Below are 21,243 nucleotides of genomic sequence, written 5' to 3' on the forward strand. Positions count from 1 at the left end.
TTTTTGCTTTTATTTCTATTGCCTTAGGGGACCGACCTAAGAAAAGAGTGGTACAATTTATGTCAGAGAATGTTTTTCCTGTGTTCTCATCTCAGACTTTCATGGTGTCCTGTCCTACATTTGTCTGTAAGCCATTTGGAGTTTATTTTTGTGTATGGCGTGAGGTGTGTAGAATATCATTTTGATGCTTATAGACTGTGGTTTATTTGAGGCAGTAGAGAACAATGATTAAAACTGTAGGCTGTGCAGTTGGACCACCTGTGTTGAAATCTTGACTTGGTAACCATAAGAAAATCAACATCTCTGAGCCTCAGTTTCCTTATCTATAAAATGGGGTTAATCCTCACTGGGTTCCGTGACTAGTGAAAATATGTATAGTACTTTAAACAGTGTCTGGATAATATAAGCACTATACAGACATTAACTGTTCTTGCTTTATTCAAAGTCATATAGACCTGAGTGTTTAAGAGGCAGAGTTTCTCTTCTGAGTATCACTGCAGTGACCACCCATGATTTTTCCTTAGGATAACTGGAATTTCTGGGTTATAATATTTACACATTTTAGGGTTTTCATATTATGCCAAATGACTTTCCATCAAAATGGAACCAATTTAAAATTCACCAGTGTATGTATGTGTGACAGTGCATGTTAACACAGGACAATGGATGACGAAGGTCAGATTAAAATTAAAACTTGTATAACCATGCCCCTCCACTTTCAGACAGTTTAATAAGTCAGTCATATGTTATTCTTCCCTTGCTGAATCACAGGTCATGCATGCAACCGGCTTTCTATATCCTCTCTACTACAGAGGGAGCACTGAGAGACTGAACTATTTGCCATTTTGCAGCTATTCTGTCCAGAGTAGATAGTCAGTAAATGAGGAGGGAATTGAATTGACTATTTTTAATGTTTTTAGAAGAAGCAAACTTGGCCCCTCAAAATAACAGCAAGTCTTTGTTGGAAGTCTAAATTTAAAGGGTTAGTGAAGAATTTCTCCTCTGTCCATTTCACATTAGCCTTTCTGCCACTAGACCTTAAGGCCCAGCACAAATTCAGTGGGTCCCAAAGCACTGTCCACTTCACCGCTTGAATCCAGCCTTATGCTGCCAGGTATAGGGAAGATCTTCCCTCTGCACTGGAGAAATGATCACATAAAGATTGTACAGAGGTGATTACAATCAGTCACCTCTACCTTTGGTCAAGTGTGTGGCATGAATGCCACATTCCCCATCCCACCAAGAAGAACCCAGTAAACAGAACACTTTTGTTGATACAAGTAGAATTGGGGCTACGGACAAGAAACAACAATTCTCACACATAGCAAACAGAAAATTCCCAGAGGTCTAGACTTTGATGTGACTGGGGCTTCTCAAGGCCTGTGGCTTCATCAGTGTTCACAAGAGACAAGAAACAGGAGTGGGGAATTTATCTCTGACTCAGTGGAATACTTTGCTGTTACAAAGCGTATTCTCATTAGAGCCTCAACACAACTCTTCAACATAGGTATGGCAGGGCCAGTGTCGCCATTATGCAGGGGAAACAAGGCCAGTAAGCTAAAGGGATATGTCCAGGGGTTGTACTGCTCAACAGAACAGAGCTGGAACCTGAACCAGTCTTCTGGTTCCCGGTTGCCCCTCCAATATAGATGTGAGGTTTCTGTCTAGGCCAGGGGACTCCGGTCAGGACACCTCTGCACACTTTGTGAGATAGGCAGTCATGTGACTATCAGAGTTTGGTTTCATTTTGTAAATATGTAATGTTGATATTAATTCTTCCTTGCATCTTGTGATGGTTTTGAAACATGCTTGTGAATTCTTTGACACACCTCACACTAAGGGGTAGAGTCTGTGTCCTCTCCTCTTGAACTTGAACAGGCCCTGTGGCTGCCTTAATGAATAGAACTTGGGAGGAGTGATGCTGTGTGACTTCTAAAGTCAGATTAGAAAAGATCGTGCAGCTTCTGCCAGTGTCTCTTTAAGACATTCACTCCGGGGTTCCAGCTGTCAGGAGTCTGGCTACTCTGAAGCCCATTTGGGGAGCCCTCCTAGGGAGACTGGAGAGATGAGTAGATCTCTACATGGAAACATGAATAGATTGAGCTCCATCTGTTCACGTCTTCTCAGCCCAGAGTGTAGTCATATGAGTGAAGAACCCTTCATAATAACCATTGCCCCAACCACTGTCTTTCTCAGCCCCCCTGAGCCCCATCACCTGCAGACTGGTTTTACTTTAAGCCACTGTTGGGGGTGGTTTGTACATAGCTATAGCTAATCAGAACAAGTCCTATTGATTTGTTTAACAGCAGTGCGTATTTATAGAAAAATCATATCGTTTCCTGTAACCTGGGACTACTTCTTCCATGCTTCTGATTTGAGCTCCCTATCCATATTCCAGGCAAAACTATTCCTTTGGTGGTAGTGACCCCAAGATTAGAAATTATTTTTCGGCTCAGAAACATAAATGGTTCTCATGAATGTTGTTTGCTATTTCCATTATTAATGAAGCCATACTAAACAAACTAAGGCTTTCAAATTCCTCCCCTCCCTCCCTCTCCTGCCCCAGATGAGGAAACTGAGGATTTCACTTACCTCAGGTTGCACAATTGTCAATAGGGGAGATAGGAACCCAGGTCTCCAGGCAACCAGATGGATGTCCTCATTTTTCCATTTCATCACTTCCTGCCCAGAACTGGAAATAGACTGTTCCATCTTTTGGACCCAAAGCAAGAGTAAGCCTGAGACAGAGGAATACTGTAGGCCAACCCAACAGGTCATATCAGAGTAGAGAGAAAACTAATTAATATTCTCCTCATTGACCTTCTAGTAACTTTAAGTAGTATTTGACTGTAGGTCAAATAAGGACCCCATTCAAGCCAATACATTTGTGTAAACAGCTATTAAAAACAGGCAGAACCAAACAGCATAAAGCTGAAAAACACAGGGATCTATTTTCACTGAAAGGGTGAAATCAGTAAGAGTTGCTGTGGCTTGCCTGGGAATTAATTACCTGAGGAGGTCAGGGAAGATGTGGAAGTAGAAACAGATCTGAAATTCTCGCTCCCCCACAAATGTAATAACGACCAAAGTTTTGTGTTTGTGTTTTTGTTTTTCTTTCAAAGACAAAACAGAAGTACACCGGCAGATATCAAATCAATAAAGGAACAAATGTCACAAGATGTACTACTTTGCGAAGTGTTGTCAAAAGCAGAACTAGAAAATTCTTGACACCAGAGATTCCCTTCCCCCAGAAACAGTGTGAATAGGAAACGGGTGGGGAGCAGGAGGATGTGGACTGGAAGCTGAGTGGACAGATTCTGAAAAGTATGACTTAAATCCCCAGTTTTAAAGAAGTAGATGGGGAAGGACAGTTGCGAGAGTAGAAACCCTTTCTACCAACATACCGAAGATTAAAAACAAACTCATCACAGGTATAAAGAAGAAAACAGCATTGCTTATAATGTCTTCTCTCACTGATAACACTAATTAATATGAATAGTTATGTTTTACATCATCAAAATTGTGTGATATATACAATTTCATGTCCTTTATCTCACTGAGTATTTCACCTTAAAAATTACCGCACATCATTAAAAATGGCCCACATATATCACTTTTGAGAACTGCAAAGTATTTGTTGTTGTTTGTTGGTTTTAGTCGATCGGTCGTGTCTGGCTCTTTGGCGACCCAATGGACTGTAGCCCACCAGGCTTCTCTGTCCATGGGATTTCCCAGGCAAAGATGGTGAGGTGGGTTGCCATTTCCTTCTCCATGGGATCTTCCCAAGCCAGGGATCGAACTCTCATCTCCTGTACCAGCAGGCAGATTCTTTCCCACTGAGCCACCAGGGAAGCCCCCATTTGTTTGGGAAGTATTTGTTGACTCAACCATAATTTACTTATTTTCTTATTGCTGGATATTTTCCCAAATTTTCAATATTATAAATAATACACTTTTAAACCACATTGTGCCCTATCTGTGTTTTCCAGAGATATGCTTCTCTCTTAGCCTTCCCTTGTAAAACCCAGAAATAACTGGAACAGAATATGATAAAGAGAAAATTTGTGTTGTTACAAAAGTGGAGGTTAATGAGCTGGTAAAATGCAATATTATACCATATCATGTCATTAGAATATAATTTACTCCAAAGCTTAGGACACTTGTGGATATTTGGATTATTTAATTATTTACCGAGTTATCTACCATGAATATATATCACTTTATAGCCAAGAAATAAAGCTTCATTTAAAAGAAAAATAATTTTATTTTAAGTAATAGTTGACTTTTTAAAATTCAAGATGACAACCAACCACATTTATCACCCCTGTCTTTTGAAAACTTGTGGAAATAAGATTAAGAGTTACAGGGATGGATAAAATCACAACACTGTGTATAGAGAAGAGGGCAGCAGACCAAATGATGATGAATTTGTAAAGACGGCAAGTGGATGGAATACCGTCTGTAAAATCTGAATTTTGGAGGCCAGTGCTTATAGCACTTTGGGAGCAGCTGTCAGAGTGAACGTTAGTGACCAGGGTAGCGTGGGGCTTTCTCATCAGTCCCCCAGAGTTGACAAGTACACAGACCAGAGTGTGTGTAAAAGGAGGTGACTGATGGAAAGCACCTAAAATGTTTTGGGAACTGCCCTCCCCACCCCGCTGAGCGCCAACGCTGTGGACTAGAAGTGGTAGTTTGTATCACAAAGGTGAAGCTGGATAAATCATTTTTCTAAATAAATGAAAGCTGACAGGGAGCAGCTAGGGCTTACAGTAGGGTGGGGATGGGTGGAGCCCGCTTGCCTTCCCCCCACTCTCCCAGCTGAACATGAAGCCCCCCAGTTCCCCTTCCATACCCAGAATGCTCACCATCAGCCTTCTTGTTTAGAGAAGAGGAAATGCTCTGCAATTACCTCAAGTAACACCCAGCCTGGTGCAAATAAATAGGGATGGATCCTATTCACACAGAACAGTAAAAAGGAAGGACTGAGACAGGTAATTAAAACAAATGAGCCTGGAGGAGGAGGACCTGAGGAATGAGAACTAAATGAAAACCCTAAGCTGGACTTATCCTCGTGAGAAATCAAGAGTATACATCCATAAAACAACAGTCTTCTAAAAAGGAACAGTTGGAAACTAGGAAAGAGTTTGTTTTAAATCACTCGTGAACTATATTTACTTTTTAATAATTATAATGCATGGAATAAAAAACAAAATTCAAACAATAGACTACACTATAAAGTTTAGAGGATCTTGCAGAATAGAGAGTAAATTGACAAGTGGATAACTTGAAAAAATACACAAAAGATCAATTCAGATGGCCAATGTTTATGTAACAAGAGTTTCAGGAAAGAAAGGGGAAGAGTGAAAATGGAGAGGAGGAAATAAATAATTGAAGAAAATCTCCCAGCATGGGAAAAAGACAGAGGTTTTGGTTTGAAAGATCCCAAGTACCAAGCATAACAAATAAAGAATAATCCGTAGAAATAATCTCACGTAATTTCAGAGTACTGTGTGTAAGAAGAAATGCTAAATGCACTCAGACAGAGAAACATAACCAACAAAAGTGTAAGATGTTAACATCATTCTTCTCATCTGCAATACCAGTGCTTGAAGATGGAGCAGTTACCTTCAAAGATCAAAGAAATAATTTTGTACATAGAATTTGATGCATTATCAAATTATTGATCCAGTGTGGAGGAGAAAAGCATGCAGGAACTCAGACTCCCAGACACCTTCTGAAAAGAAAATTCTTTGATGATGTACTGCCCAAGAAAGAGAAAGATATGGAAACTAAAACCCATAAAACCAGACTAGAAATGTGATTAAAAGAAACTCCACCCCAGATGTGCAGTTGGCCTAGTCAAAAGTCAGTACAGTTTGGAGCATTTAATAAATAATATAATTAAAACTAGCTGTATTACAAAGGAGGCATATGCTTTTATTGTCAATCAGCTAAAGATTTCAGAAACAGTAAGTTGTAAAAATATATATATAGAAATATAGAGAGAGGTAGTTGATAGAGAATCTCATGACCCAAATATAGAACTCACCAAGAAGTATCATGTTTTTGTGTATGTAGTTGGTGAATTTCAAGGAAAGAAACCCCATTTTTCCTTGATCTTGGAACATTCCCCTCTGCAGAACTCAACATAATAGCTGCTTCTGTTGGAATAATATTTATATCATTTTTGTACTTTAAATACTGTTGGTTCATTGGCTTTCAATTATCAGAATTAACTTACTGATAAAACATGGAGGACAACTTTACTAAACAGAATACAAGTACTATAAACCTAGACAGTGTTAAAGAAGTGATATGGATGAAAGAGGGTATGGGAGTTGAAGCAAGAGAAGAGGGAAGTAAAGGAGTATTACTTTCCTATCTTACATGAAAAACATGAACGTGAAACTCGCTCAATCATGTCCAACTCTTTGCGATCCCATGGACTATACAGACCATGGAATTCTCCAGGGCCAGAATACTGGAGTGGGTAGCCGTTCCCTTTGCCAGGAGATCTTCCCAACCCAGGGATCAAACCCAGGCATCTCACATTGCAGGCGGATTCTTTACCAGCTGAGCCACAAGGGAAACCCTTCCAGTCTTACATAGTGGAGAATGTAGAATCACTAGCTAAAATTAATGGGTCAATAAATAGAAATTGAGCACAATGTAAAATCATAAGGTTAACCATCAGAAGCAGTAAAAATACACAACAGTCAGTGATTTGGAGGCGGGAGAACGGTGGTGGGTAAGTGAGTAAGTTACTCACAAGTCAAAACAAAGTCTATGAATAGTGCCTCAAGCTGATAAATGAAGACATAAGGTGTAATAGGTTATTTTAAAATAGCAATCAAGGCAAATACCAGAAGAAATAGAAAGAATCAAAAGAAGATACATACTAGAAGAAAAGCTAGGAAAGGAGTGAGGAAAAAGACTTACTTTTTGTCTTTTTTTTTTTTTTTCCCCACTCTTTTCCTTTATGTTTTCTTTCCTGGGAAATCCCATAGAGAGAGGAGTCTGGCAGACTGCAGCCCATGGGATCACAGAGAGTCAGACACAACTGAGCGACTAACACACATGGAATCACAGAGAGTCAGACACAACTGAGCGACTAACACACACATAAGATACCGAGTGTAGTTTCCTGTGCTATAAAATAGGACCTTGTTGCTTATCCACTCTGTACATAACAGTTTGCACCTGCTAATCCCAAACTCCCAATTCAGTTCTCCCCCATCCCTCTGCCTCTTGGCAACCACAAGTCTGTTCTCTGTCTGCAAAGTCTGTTTCTATTTCACCAAAGTGTGAAAGCATTAGTCACTCAGTCGTGTCCCACTCTTTGCAACTCCATGGATGGTAGACTGCCAGAGGAGGACAGGGGGAATTCTCCTTGGACATGGAGTGGATTGCTATTCCCTTCTCCGGGGGATCTTCCCGACCCAGGGATCAAACCCAGGTCTCCTGCATTGCAAGCAGATTCTTTACTGTTTGAGCTACCTGGGAAGCTCAAACAGAAAACATTCTGTTTTGTGGTTAAGTTCATTTGTATCATATTTTAGATTTCACGTATAAGGGATATCATAAGGTATTTGTCTTTCTCATTCTGACTTAGTTCTCTTAGTGTGATAATCTCTAGGTTCATCCAAGTTGCTGCAAAGGGCATTATTTCATTCTTTTGAATAAATGGCTGAGTAGTATCCCATTGTGTGTATGGACCACATCTTCTTTATCCCTTCATCTATCTTGTTTCCATGTCTTGGCTATTGTAAGTAGTGCTGCTATGAACATTGGGGTGCATGTATATTTTTGAATTATAGTTTTGTCCAGGTGTATCCCAGAAGTGGGACTGCAGAATCATATGGCAACTCCAGTTTTAGTTTTCTGAAGAACCTCTATACTGTTTTCCATAGTGGCTGCACCTATTTACATTCCCACCAGCACTGTAGGAGGGTTTCCTTTTCTCCACACTCTCTCCAGCATTTCTTATTTATGGGCTTTTTAATGATGGCCATTCTGACCAGTGTGAGGTGGTACTTTATTGTAGTTCTGATTTTCATTTCTGTAATAATTAGTGATCTTGAGCATCTTTTTATGTGCCTATTAGTCATACTAATATGTATTAAGAAGACTTACTTTTTATGGCTTTCTGTACTGTTTGAATTTTTATTTCTAGATACCTATATTTTAATAATCAAAAATCAACATTTTTTAAATGCCAAAATATTTTATAGTACTGGTTAGGAATCTGGGGTCAAAATGAGATTGTGTGGATGATTTTTCTTCCTCTATTTTCCAATTATACTGCTATATTTTCTAATTATACTGGTTTTTATTGCTTCCATAATGGAAAAATTTCTAAAGGAAAGAGAGAAATGGTTAATAATATGTTATTTTTATGACATGATGGGTGTAAGTTGTAGGTAATGAAAGTGTTAAGTGTTTAAGCAAGGCAATTAATCTGGAATATTTGTGGGATGATCCTATAATAACCATGAAGGCCAGACTAGCTCTCTGCCTGTGGGCAAGTCACGTATCCTCTCTGGACTTTGGTTTCTACATCTGAATCATAGAGGAGATAGCTTCAGAAGTTCTCAGACTCTGTTCAGCTCCCAAAGTTTTTGAGTCTCTTAGTACCTAGCAACTCTGAGCATTGCCACTGAGATCATGTGACCCAGGCATTCTTGACTATGAAGATGGCTGGGTTCTATTCTCCATCCTTGTTGAGGGGCTGAAGGAGACTTCCACTTGAAATCTGAAGCTCTGAGGTGTTGCAAACCTCATGTTTCTCTGACAGGTTTGCAGTTGTTCATTCCAACAGAAAGTAAAGTCCACGTAGATTATATCCTGCACTTCACATTGATAAAACCCAAAGGCCTCACACACTGAGGACCAAGGATGTGCCCCAGGCCCTGCTCAAGCCTCAAAGAAACCTATAATCATTTAGGCTGTCGTCTGCAAGAGAGGGCTAAGTCATCCTTTGTTTTGCAAGAGAAGAAGGAAGTGTGTTGAAAGACATAGCCGCAGTAAAAATTGCCCCATCAAACTGAAAGGTGTCCTCTACACATGGGGAAATTGCACGCCACCAGGAACCAGATGGAACTACATCCTGTTACCTGCTGGGTTAAGCATCATCTGTCTGTGCCATGGCCAGAATGTGGGCATTTTATCCAAAAGGAAGTTCTCCCGGTAGTAGGTGATTAACAAAAGAGAAGCAGAAGTAAAATCCTTGTGGTGAGATCATGTAACAAATGGCAATTCATTCGGTTTTTGTGGTTATAGTGTCTGAAATTGTGGAGTCAGGTTTGGAAGAGTTGAGGGACAGTAACTGAGGGATATCTGTAAGTCATTAATAAAGAGTCTACAGTCTTTTTTTTACGGAGATGTAGTTTACAATGTTGTGCCAATCTCTGCTGTAAAGCAAAGTGACTCAGCTATACACAGAGACATTCTTTTATTTTTTAATATTCTTTTCCATTATGGTTTATCACAGGATATTGAATATAGTTCCCTGTGCTATAATACATTAGTGTGTTGTTTATCCATCCTATATATAACAGTGTATATCTTCCAATCGCAAAGTCCCAGCCCTTCCCTCCCCTCCCCACTTTTCCTTTGGCACCCTCCCATCTGACCTCTGTGTGTGCAAGTCTGTGTTCTGTAGATAGGTTCGCTTGTGCCGTATTTTAAATTCCACACATAAGTGATATCATATGGTAGTTGTCTTTTTCTGACTTACTTCACTTAGTGTGATAATCTCAAGGTCCGTGCATGTTGCTGCAAATGTCATTATTTCATTCTTCTCTATGACTAGGTAGTATTCCACTGTAGCACATCTTCTTTATTCATTTATCTGTTGATGGACATTTACACTGTTTCCATGTCCCGGCTATTGTGAACAGTGCTGCGATGAACATAGGGGTGCATGTACTCTTTTGAATTATAGTTTTGTCAGGATGTATGCAGTCCATGGGGTTGCAAAGAGTCAGACACAACTGGGCAACTGAACTGAACTGAAGTGATGCTAGATCATATGGTAATTCTATTTTTAGTTTTCTGAGGAACCTTCATGCTGTTTTCCATAGTGGCTGTACCAATTTATATTGCCACCAGCACCATAGGAGAGTGTCCTTTTCTGTACACTCTCGCCAGCATTTGTTATTTGTAGACTTTTTAATGGTGACCATCCTGACTGGTGTGAGATGTACCTCACTGTAGTTGAGAGTCTACAATCTCACTGTGGGACATGTGGCCTCCAGAAGAGCAGCAGCATCCCGAGGGGGATTTTAGATTTGCAGAATATCATAGATCCCAGACCAGACCTGCTGAATCAGAAATGGCCTTTTACCAAAATCTCCAGGTGACGTATTTGGACATTAACATTTCAGAGGCCCAGGGGTGTAAGACCTGTGAAGTCCAGATACCTCCCCACATCAAAAACTGAGGATTTCACTATGCACGAGGTCTAAAACCAGAGCCCACAATCACCCTTCAAAGAAGAGGTTGCGCTCGCTGTTATTATTATTTCTCCTGCACGCAGATGAGGAAACCCAGATTGACTTCCGCAGAACTGAAGTTTATTAAAAGGTTACCAGAAGCTTGGAGAGAAGACTTAGAGAGGTTATTAAGAGAAACTTGTTCTACCTCAAAAGGTAGCAAAGGGCAGAAAAGTGAAAAAAGTGTTACTCACTCAGTCGTGTCCAACTCTGTGACCCCATGGACTGCAGCCCACTGGACCCCTCTGTCCATGGGATTCTCCAGGCAAGAATACTAGAGTGGGTTGCCATGCCCTCCTCCAGGGCATCTTCCCAGTCCTGGGATTGAACTCAGGTCTCCCACATTGAAGGCAGATTCTTTACTGCAGAACTGGGGCTTAAAACAATATCTCCTTGGATCTCACCATCACTTTCAGTTGCCTCCCTAGGGTTGAATGTTTTCAAGTGATTCACTTGAACAATGGCATCCAGTTGGTAGCATCTGGAGAACCATTTTCCAGAATGTCATCCTTAGAAGACATCCCAAGGACGTTTTCCCAGCCCTCACCTGATAGATAGGCTGGGAGGCACACTTTCTGGAGTTTTGTATCAGAGGGTATGACACTCATAGGCAATGGAATCTAAGTCACCATGGGCTGAGTGTGACAATCAGCCCCAGAAACAAAGTCTAGAAACGCCTCTGTTTAAAAGCAGAAGGTCAAGGCTTCCTGGAAGGATGATCTATTTTATGATGCCTTAAGGTTTCAAAATGACTGTGGGCCCCCCTCACCTTCTTCCTCTCAAGCTCCACCCTCTGCCACTCTTGGTTCTGGAGACAGAGTGGGTCGGGGGGTGGAGGCAGTTGCAGCTGACAGAAACCTTGCTTTTCAAGAACCTGGGCTCAGAACATGGTGCAGGCCCCCCAAGCCCCTCATGGTATGGCTTGGGGAGATGAGGGTTTGCTGGAGAGCCATGCGTGCTTTTTCTGGAAGAGGGAGAAAGGGGTGAGCTTCTCAGCAGCCCATTCTTAGCCCCACTTTCTAGATGACCCCACACAGGAATCATCTTCTCTGTGTGCAAGAATTAGATTCAGCTGTCAACAGCAAGTGAAGAGAAATAATATTAGTGGCTTAAATTAGTGCTTCTCAGACCATCATGTGCACATGAATCTGAATTTAGAAGGTTCAGCATTTCTAACCAGCTCCTGGGGGAGTCACATTTCTGGTCCATGACACACACTGAGTGGTGAAGTCTTCAACTAGATGGAAGTTTATTCCTCACTTAGCTCAAAAAACCTTGAGACTGACCCTCCAGGCTCTTTAGGATCCACCGCAGATCCAACTCTGACATCTCTGCTGCAATTCAGCAAGTGGTCTCCACCCTGAAGATCACTTTACAATCTAAGATGGATCCTAGAGAATCAGCCCATCTGTGCTGTGAGTCAGCAGCAAGGGGGAGAAGGGAAAAATAATGTTCCTACCAGCCAAACCAGTTCCTCTGAAAAATTTCCTTGCAATCTGTTACCTTCTGTTTGGTCCATTGACCACACCCAAGCTGAAAGAAGCTGACACTTGGATTTCTTTCCTTAAAAAAAAAAAAGAGAAGAGACTGGGTGGCTGATAGGCAGTTGGATGTCTGTCTCATCTCTCCAGCTTGCTTGTTGTTTTGAAACCGTAAGGAGAAGGAGCACAGTCTCGGTGGCCCCTCTTTGCCAGCAGTTTCCCCGAGGAGGAAAAAGCCAGACTCCACCGTGCCTTATCTAGGCAGTCAGTGAGCCATGGTGAGAGGCCAGAGTAAGAACAAATGAAAAAATGCTGGCAGCAGGGCAGGAGGGAAGATGAATTGAGCAGAGTGGGGTGGAATCTTCTGCTAGAATTTGACAGAAAAGTGGAAAGACCTTGGACAGATCTCATGTCCCGCTTTTGAAAACTGGCTTTGGTCTTGCTTCTGAGATTTAAGGTCTCTCTTGTACCTGAAGGGGTGGGCTCTTCCCTGGGCCTGCCAGCCTCTTTTCATCCCCCTAAAACAAAAGTCCTCTCTGCAATGTTCTAGTTAGACTCTCCCCATCCTTCCTCCCTACTCAGAGATGGGCCACTGCCTCTGCCCACTCCAGCTGAAGCCTGGGAATTCACTTTTGGCTCATGCCTTTGGGAGCTGGCCTCACCCAATCCTGGGTCTCTTCTCTTGCTTTGAATAGATCTTCCTCAATCCTATAATCTGCCAAAATCACCAGGAGAAGTTGCTGCCAATTCCTTGAGCCTTTAGGTATTTTTTTTTTTTTTTTTGCCTGGATCAGTGTCCCCTTCAGCTGAAACTGCCTGGCCTGCAGCACACACCTCCTACATGCACACTTAGGGAAAGCAGTTCTGGGGCGACCTTGGCCAGGGGTGACCATCTCGGGACCCAGGAGTGGATACCCTCCCACGCCCTCCTGGTGGGTTATGACATGGCCTGATGCAGAGGGAACTGACAAACCAAGGCAGTAGCGTTAACTAAGCCATTCAGAATCCCTTGCTACAGAATTTGATGTGAGATTGCAGCACAGAAAGAGGCAGACCTGTGGCCGCTGTGGGATCAGACTAAGGGCCCCGTTTCTGACGTCCCCGGCTCCTTGTGCCGTTGGGCTGCATCTCTGGTTATGCACCCTGATGGTTTTCCATCCTGCTCGCCATCTAGGAAGCCCCTCAGACTTCTTGGCAAGCGCAGTTGACATCTCTTTCTGTTCATCCATTGACATCTTGTGACATTTGACTAATGCCATGCAACGTCCTTACTTTGATGTCTGCCCTGCCATGCTGTATATCCCTTCCCGGAGCTCCTGGGGAAGCAGTACTAAGCTATTCTGGGTGCGAAGGTGGCCACTGATTGCGTGAAGTCTGGGCACTGACTCAAGAGAGCCTAGCTATAGGCTTTCTGGTTAGGGTGGCCAGCTTGGAGGCAGCAGCAATTTCCTAAATGTCACAATATCTCAGCTGCCATGAGAAAACCCCACTAACATGCCTAAAACAAATGCATGTTTCCTTTTTCTCTCATGCAGGCGCCTAAGGTCACATGGAAGCTCTACTCTGTAAAGGTGTCAGGGGCCCAGGCTCTTTCCGTCTTGTGGCTCTGTGCACTGAGGCATTGTCCTTGTCGGCGCTGCCTGAGAAGGCTCATAGCATGTCTGCATCCCAACTAGTGGCGGAGGAGTAGGAACCCCACAGGACAAGCCCCCGTCCCTTTAAAACACAACCTGGAATTCACACAGATCACTTTCACTTGCATCACATTGGCCAACGGAAGACTCAGATGTAAGGAAAGCTGGGAGATGTTAGCCCTGTTTTAGGCAGCCACGCTGAGCTAAAAATCCAGGGATGTGTGGTTTTGAGAGAGAATGAATAGTACAGGATATCTCCATTCTCTACTGGTCAGACGGAGAAAGAGAGACGACCGTCTCCCTGCGAGTAGGAGGAGGTGGAGGGTGTCACACAGAAGAAGCCACAGCCGTGAGGCCCAGCAGAGAGGCTGAGGGCGCGGGCCGGCCCCACGCTCCCTGGGACCCGAAACGCTGCTCCCGGCCCTGCCCTTACAGGTGGTGTCCTCCCAGGAAATTTCCTTCCTTTAAAGGGCCTGAGGTACTCAGAAGTCTCTGCTTCATGTCCAGGATATCCAGTCCTCTCGTCGATGAGGTCTGAGCAATATTTTAATCGTGGTTCCATTCTCCAGATGAGAAAACTAAACCTTAAGTGCTCCATCGTCTGTCCTCAGGTCCCCCAGCCCTAGTCAATCAAAGAAGAAAAGAGGCATCAGAATCTGTTGATTTCAGCCTCTTGATCAGTGAGACAGAAACAAACCACTGATGCACGATGCTATCTGGCTTCCTCTGTGTGGAAAGATAGATAGAGATCTTGAGGATCTTGTTTGCTGAGATCACAAGCTCAGTGTGAGTCAGCCGTATAATATAACAATAGCAGAGATGTGAGACTGACGCGTTTGAATGGACACCGGACATGCAGCCCTTGCTGAGGTCCCACGGGTATGAAGCCACCCTTGGAGATCACGGTTCAGTTAACCACACTGCACATGGGGCTGGGGCATCTAGGAGAGGAGAGCGGGGCTGGGACATAACCAGTATGGAAAGGAAGGGTTAGCCTTTGGTCTCAGGGGAGGAAGTCCTTCCCAGAGGGCGGAAGTGGTTCTCAAAGGGGATGGCCAGGGCGATAATTTGCCTGGGGATATAACTTTTGAAAATAAGAATCTGAAATCACTTAACAGGCCTTAATGATGTATAATATGCATGAGCCATTTGTGGGCAAGCTCAATCCAGTTCAGTCGCTCAGTCGTGTCCGACTCTTTGTGACCCCATGGACTGCAGCATGCCAGGCTTCCATGTCCGTCACCAACTCCCAGAGCTTGCTCAAACTCATGTCCATCGAGTCAGTGATGCCATCCAACCATCTCATCCTCTGTTGTCCTCTTCTCCTCCCGCCTTCAGTCTTTCCCAGCATCAGTGTCTTTTCCAATGAGTCAGTTCTTCACATCAGGTAGCCAAAGTGTTGAAGTTTCAGCGTCAGTCCTTCCAATGAAAATCCAGGACTGAGTTCCTTTAGGATGGACTGGTTGGATCTCCTTGCAGTCCAAGGGACTCTCATGACTCTTTTCCAACACCACAGTTCAAAAGCTTCAATTCTTTGGTGCTCAGCTTTCTTTATAGTCCACCTCTCACATCCATACATGACTACCGGAAAAACCATAGCTTTGACTAGATGGACTTTTGTCGGTAAATAATGTCTCTGTTTTTAACGTGCTGTATAGGTTGGTCATAGCTTTTCTTCCAAGAGAACCCCATGAACAGTATGAAAAGGGCAAGCTCAGAGATGCAGAAATCCTGCTAACCCCAAGAATGGGCATCTGCCAGACACACTGGCCATAAGCCAACTGTGCGGCAATAATGAAGGTCTCCATTCTGGCCTAGATGGTTCTCAAGTTAGGATCGGGCAGCATCAGGAGGACAGAGTGGGCGATCTTGGTCCTTAGCGGCAAGCGCCAGAGGTAAAGGTGGTCCTGTATAGCAACTACTGACCACTGATGGATAAGTTAATCAGAAACCTAACTCAGACCTGCTTGAGTCAAAAAAAGGTCACTGTGGGCTGTGCAAGCAAACTACACAGGTGTACATTTGGGTAGAGCTGGACCCAGTACAACTGGATTTAGAGAGTCAACTCTTGTCAGGATGTCTTCTCTCTCCACTTACATCTGAGTTGGCCCAGGCTTCTGTAATAAAACACCATATACTGGGTGGTTTAAAGGGCAGTCATCTATTTCTCATAGCTCTGGAGGTTGATAAGTCCAAGACCAGAGCACTGGCATGTTTAGTTCCCACTTCGTGGCTAGCAGACGGCCACCATCTCACTGTATCCTCACACGATCTCTTTTGTGTGAGTGCAAGTGGGGAGAGAGAGTATGAACTGTGGTGTCTCTTCCTTTTGTGAAAAGCGCACTAATCCCATTATGGTGGGCCCATAATTATGGGGGATTCATTCACAGTGAGAATGGAGAATGAGCAGGCTTCCTTGAGGGAGCGAGACCCCAGAAATGAGGCAAAGATCCGGTCCCAGAACTGGAGTATGCCCGGAGCCAGAGGACACAAGGGGCCTTCATGGCTGTGAGCCCCGGGATCTAGGCACTAGCCTCCTTAGAGATGTGCTAGAAGGGAGCTGAAGGTGATATTGGTTGTTGAAAGAAGGAGGCTGCAGAGGCGGAGAACTTGGCCAAGCCTCTCAGCTGTCCATCCATCCCAGCAACACCCCCAGAACCACTACAAGGAAATGCAACAAGATGAGAACTTGTGGTGCTTCTCTCTCCATCAGCAACTTTGAATTATCACCCCTTCGTTTCACTGATCAGCACTTTCAAGGTAATTGCGAGGACTCTGGAGAAAACTTTTCATCTTTGTACCTGCTGGCACGAAAACTTCTTGAAGGAGAAAGGTCTTTGAAAAGTCAACTTTTCAAGGGTAGAAAGGGAACTTCCAGCCTGGCCTTGGAGCTGCTATCCAGTTTTCTGCAGAAGGAAGGAGATTCTTCCGGAGCATAAAAGAGGAAGGAGAAGTGGGACTGGGTACTGAGGCAGGAAACCCGGGGAGAAGAGAGATGCTACCACAGCCCAGAGGAAGTTCAAGGGGCTTGTTGGGTACATACATGTGAGATTAACTTTGCCTAGTGCAAAGTTAAGAAGTTAAATTCTTCCCAGCTGAAATCTTTTTTTTTTTTTTTTTTTTTTTTTGGACCATGCTGTGAGGCTTGCAGAATCCTAGTTCCCTGACCCAGGGATCAAACCTGCACCGCCGCAGTGAACATGTAGAGCTTCAACCACTGGACCACCACGGAAGTCCCTTAGCTGAGATCTTCAGTCAGTTCTCCACTGCTCATTAATGCAGCTCCTACCCCTGGGGTCAGAACTGACCGAAACCAATTTCCTCATGTATAATCGTACAGGTCCTTTTGGTCAACAACAGCAGCCACCAAGAGTTAAGGGAGTTGAAAATCACCTACTCCCTGTAACCTCACTCCATATGGTTACCATAAGAGCAAGTTTCAGAATGAATTAAGCCCTGAAGACAGACATTTGTGAGCAAGGAGGTAGTACTTTCAAGTGCAATCATTTGGGACCACAAAGAGGTGGTGAGGATGAAAATGAAGACCTCAGGCAAAGATGAACAAATTTTATGGGGGAACTACTATAAATGGATTTTCTGTCTGTTTGTTTATACACCTGTTACTTCATTCAAAAACTCACTAGAGGCAGTGACGACTTGTTTGGCTTTAAAAATCCCTATGTGACCTTATTCTGTGACCAGCAGGGAAGAAATCCGATCAAACATGAATGGCGTACAAATGTGCCTTGTGCACTGAAAAGCAAGAACAATTTTTGTTCTGCAGAGGTGTCAGCATTGCAGATGAACATCTAGGATGCTGTAGCTCTCACACCAATCATCTCTGCCCGCCGCCAAGGAGGGTCTATACGGAGATTCTCCCAGGAAGACACAAAGGGAATTATGGGAGGACTCAGTTTCACCTGTCCAGTGCAGGTGCAGGTCGGAAGTCCAGTCCAGCAGGTGGGACCGGGTGTCTGGAATCTGGTACAAAACGCAGACCTAAACCAAGAGAGAGTCTGACACGGGGGGCGGGCCAGCCAGCCAGGTGCCGAGATGGGTAGAACTCAGAAAACAATGATGAGAACCCCAAGAGCAGTGGTCTTCCCAAATCCAGGAGGATGGGCAGCAGGTAGGAGGACACCTGGGACAACAGTAGCTTATAAGGCTGTGGTCGCCGGAGGGAAATTTTGAAAGAGCCCTGAGCAGAAACTGAGAAAGACAGGAGTAGTAAGAGAGGTTCTGAAGGGACTGAGCCACTGTGAGGTAGGAGCTGCATGCAGAGAGTGAGAGAAAAATCCCAGTTGCTGAAGGCAGATACAGGTGAGGGGCACCCTGGTCAGGGTGATGAGGCCTGGAGTGGTCAGCAAACTCTCCTTAAATGCCACTTCCTAATGTTAGAATTAGTCTCAGAAACAGAAAGACTATTTTAAATAGGATGCATTCAGCTAGAAGTAAGCAGAAGCTGAACTGAGAGTAGTGAAACAATAAGGAGGCTGTTGACTCACGGGAAGTTCAGCAGCACAAGGCCGTGGCTCAGAGTCCCTTCGCCGGTGACCTTCTTGACTCTGCCTCGCTCAGGCTGCGGGCAGAAAAATGGCCCCTGTCATGCTGGCTTTGGGTGTGGGCAGAGCAAACACAGGGCGTATAAGCCATGCAGGCAGGGTGGGTACCTGAACAAAATCATCCTGTTAGAAAGAAGGAAGGGGGAACAATGCCAGCAGCGCGTCCCAGAATCCACCAAGAGCAGGAGGTAGCACAGGTGAGCAGCAGACCAGGTTACCCATGCTGTGGCATCTCTGATCAGCTGCATGATCTGGGCCGAGCCACCTTGGCTCTTGAGGGCTCCATTTTTTTTCATCTTATGTTAAAGTGATTAAACAAGAGAATGTGTAGGAGTCTATCCAGCTCTAAATAATCTCTGACTCTGTGAGATGGGATGCTCATGGCTTACTCAGTATATAAGCCTTCAGGTATGGGACATGATTCTGGTCCTTTGTAGAAGATTCCATTTTCTAGAGATGGCCAGAGCAATTCCTCCCACCCCACATGCCCCCCAACTTGGGACCTTGCCACTCCATCATCAGGATATTGAGTCTAATTATCATTCCCTTGAATCTGTACCAGCCTGATGCTTGATTGTATCCATTGTAGCTCATAACTAATAGACTATGGGAGAAGTAATGCTGAGAGACCTCCCAAAAGGCCATGCAGATTCCACTTGGTTCTCTGTGAACACTAGTTGCAGGGGAATCCAGCACCATATAGGAAATTCAACTATTCTGAAAATGCCATGCTAGCGAGGCCAAGAATAGGTGCTCATGTCGACAACCCAGCTGAGCCTCCAGTCCACAGCCACCATTGTCTGCCAGCCATGAGTGTGCGCCATCTTGGGCATCCATCCTCGGATGACCTTTAAATGATTAAAGCCTCAGCTAACATCATACTGCAACCCCATGAGAAATAATACAAGTAGAGGGCCCAGCTGCCTTTCTAGAATTCCTCACCCAGAAAATCAAGAGCAAAATAAAAACAAGTGTTGCTGGTCCACACCCCTATGTTTCAGAGAGATTTGTCAGGCAGCAGAGATGGCCAGAGTAACCTTATAAAAGAGTGGGCATAAAGGAACAGGGAAGGATTTAGAGTCAGCTTTAAGAGATTGTTTCTGATAGTTGCAAGACACTGAACATATCTCAGTTCTTTTTTTTTTTTTTTTTTTTTTTTGGCTATTTAAGGAAGCAATGGAGAGATTCTTTGGAGACATGACTTGTGGGTATCTTAATAGCAATGAACTTGCACCTTAATGCAGCCCTTTGGAGTTTGTAAAAAGCAAACCAACTCATTTGAGTGTCAGGACTAAGGGGACTCAACCTCCATTTTGGCCCAACACCCCTCCTGGAAGTCCTGAGACTATGACCCACCTGCTTTCCTCAGAAAGAACACGTAAGTTCGAGCAAAACCTCCCTTTTGTGAGCACCATATGTGATAGGCACACTGGCAGGCACTTTCCTAATCGTCTTTGCATTGTGCCTTCATATGGGGACAGCGAAGAGGCCTAGAGGTCTTGGAGCTACCACATTCCTACGTTGGCACTCCTGTACTTTCATAGAGTTTCCTGTGATGGCCTCAGAGTCCAGTCCCCAGCAACCCTTTTTACAGCTGTTTCTAGCTGCTGCTGTCTCAACGTTTACCAGATGCATCCGCCGGTTAATGGTTTTTCTTGCAGTGGATATGCAAACAAAACCGTGTGATGGCTCTGTGAGATGGGCAGGGCTGATACTACTAATTACTACTAAGGTGGTGACCAGCCTTCACAGTGGCCCGCAGTGGTTTGTACCTCCGGGTGTTCACATCCCTGAGTAGGGTTGACTTGGGTAACAGATGAGATAGTACAGAAATGACAGTGCTTGACTTCAGAGGCTTGGTCATAAAGATACTGTGGCTTCTGTCTTGCTCTCTTAAATTGCTCACTGTGGGGAAGCCAGTTACCATGCCAGGAGGATACTCAAGCATCTCCATGGAGGACTCGTGTGTCCAGGAACCAGGGCCTCCGGCCAGCAGCCATGTGAACAAAGCTGTCTTGGAAAGCAGATCCTCCAGCCCCAGTCAAGCCTTCAGATGACTGCAGCCCCAAGGGACATCTTGACCTCATTCCATGAAACACTATAAGCCAAAACCACCTCAGTGAGTCGGTAAGTTGCTCACAGATATTCGAACCACAGACACTGCATGAGATAATACTTACTGTGTAACCCACTAGGTTCTGAAGGAATTTTTAAGCGTGACAGATAATTAATACACCCATCACACAAGTGAGAATCTGAGCCTCAGACCCACAGAGTGACTTGCCCACAATTGCACAGCTAGAGCTACGGGAGAACAGGGAGGAGGGCCCTCATCTTGTGACTGCTGATCCACAGCACACGGGTTCTCTTACAGCCCCATGATTCAGCATTTCTCCAATCTGCGCTCAGAAGAGGCAGGAGGCTGTGGGCTCAGTGCAGCGACTCCCCAGGCAACTGCCGCCACACCCAGGGAGGGAGCGGGGCTGAGACCCTCTGCTCCCAGTCGTGTGCAGCCCTCCTGAGCAGGAGGCACCAGAAACAGGGACTTCTTCCCACCAGGGCAGACCCATACCCGTGCAGGCTCACACACGTGTTCTGGCCTCAACCCCTACCACAGACTACTGCTGACCCGCGAAGCTGCCGGTCCTGCAGGGCTGCGGAGGGAAGGATCTGTGGTCAGGGCTTGCGCTTAAGATCCTGCCTGCGACACAGGGTCTGGCCTTGCCTCCCAGCTTCCCTCCCGCTGATTCATGCGTCCACTTCAGAGAAGTCACCCCACTGAGGGGTACTTTCAGTTCCCATGTGACTCACCAGCCATGTGACCACCAGTCCCCCCTCTGCAAGCAGGGCCTGTGTGGTGGACACGGAGTCAGCAAGTGACAAGTCTAGCTGGTTCTGTTTTCTTATCCCTCCAGCTGGGTTGGACTTATTCCAGCAAGAGCTATGATGGTCCCCTGGGAGGCAGGCGGGCCTGCAAGTGGGCAAGTCTGGAGGGTAGTTGAAGATAACAGGGCAAGAAGGGTTATGTAGCCCCTGCTAGTCTCCAGGGTCTCTAGCGAGGCTGTCAGCCAGG

This window comes from Muntiacus reevesi, chromosome 4 (assembly GCF_963930625.1).
Source record: "Muntiacus reevesi chromosome 4, mMunRee1.1, whole genome shotgun sequence".
Taxonomy (NCBI): Eukaryota; Metazoa; Chordata; class Mammalia; order Artiodactyla; family Cervidae; genus Muntiacus; species Muntiacus reevesi.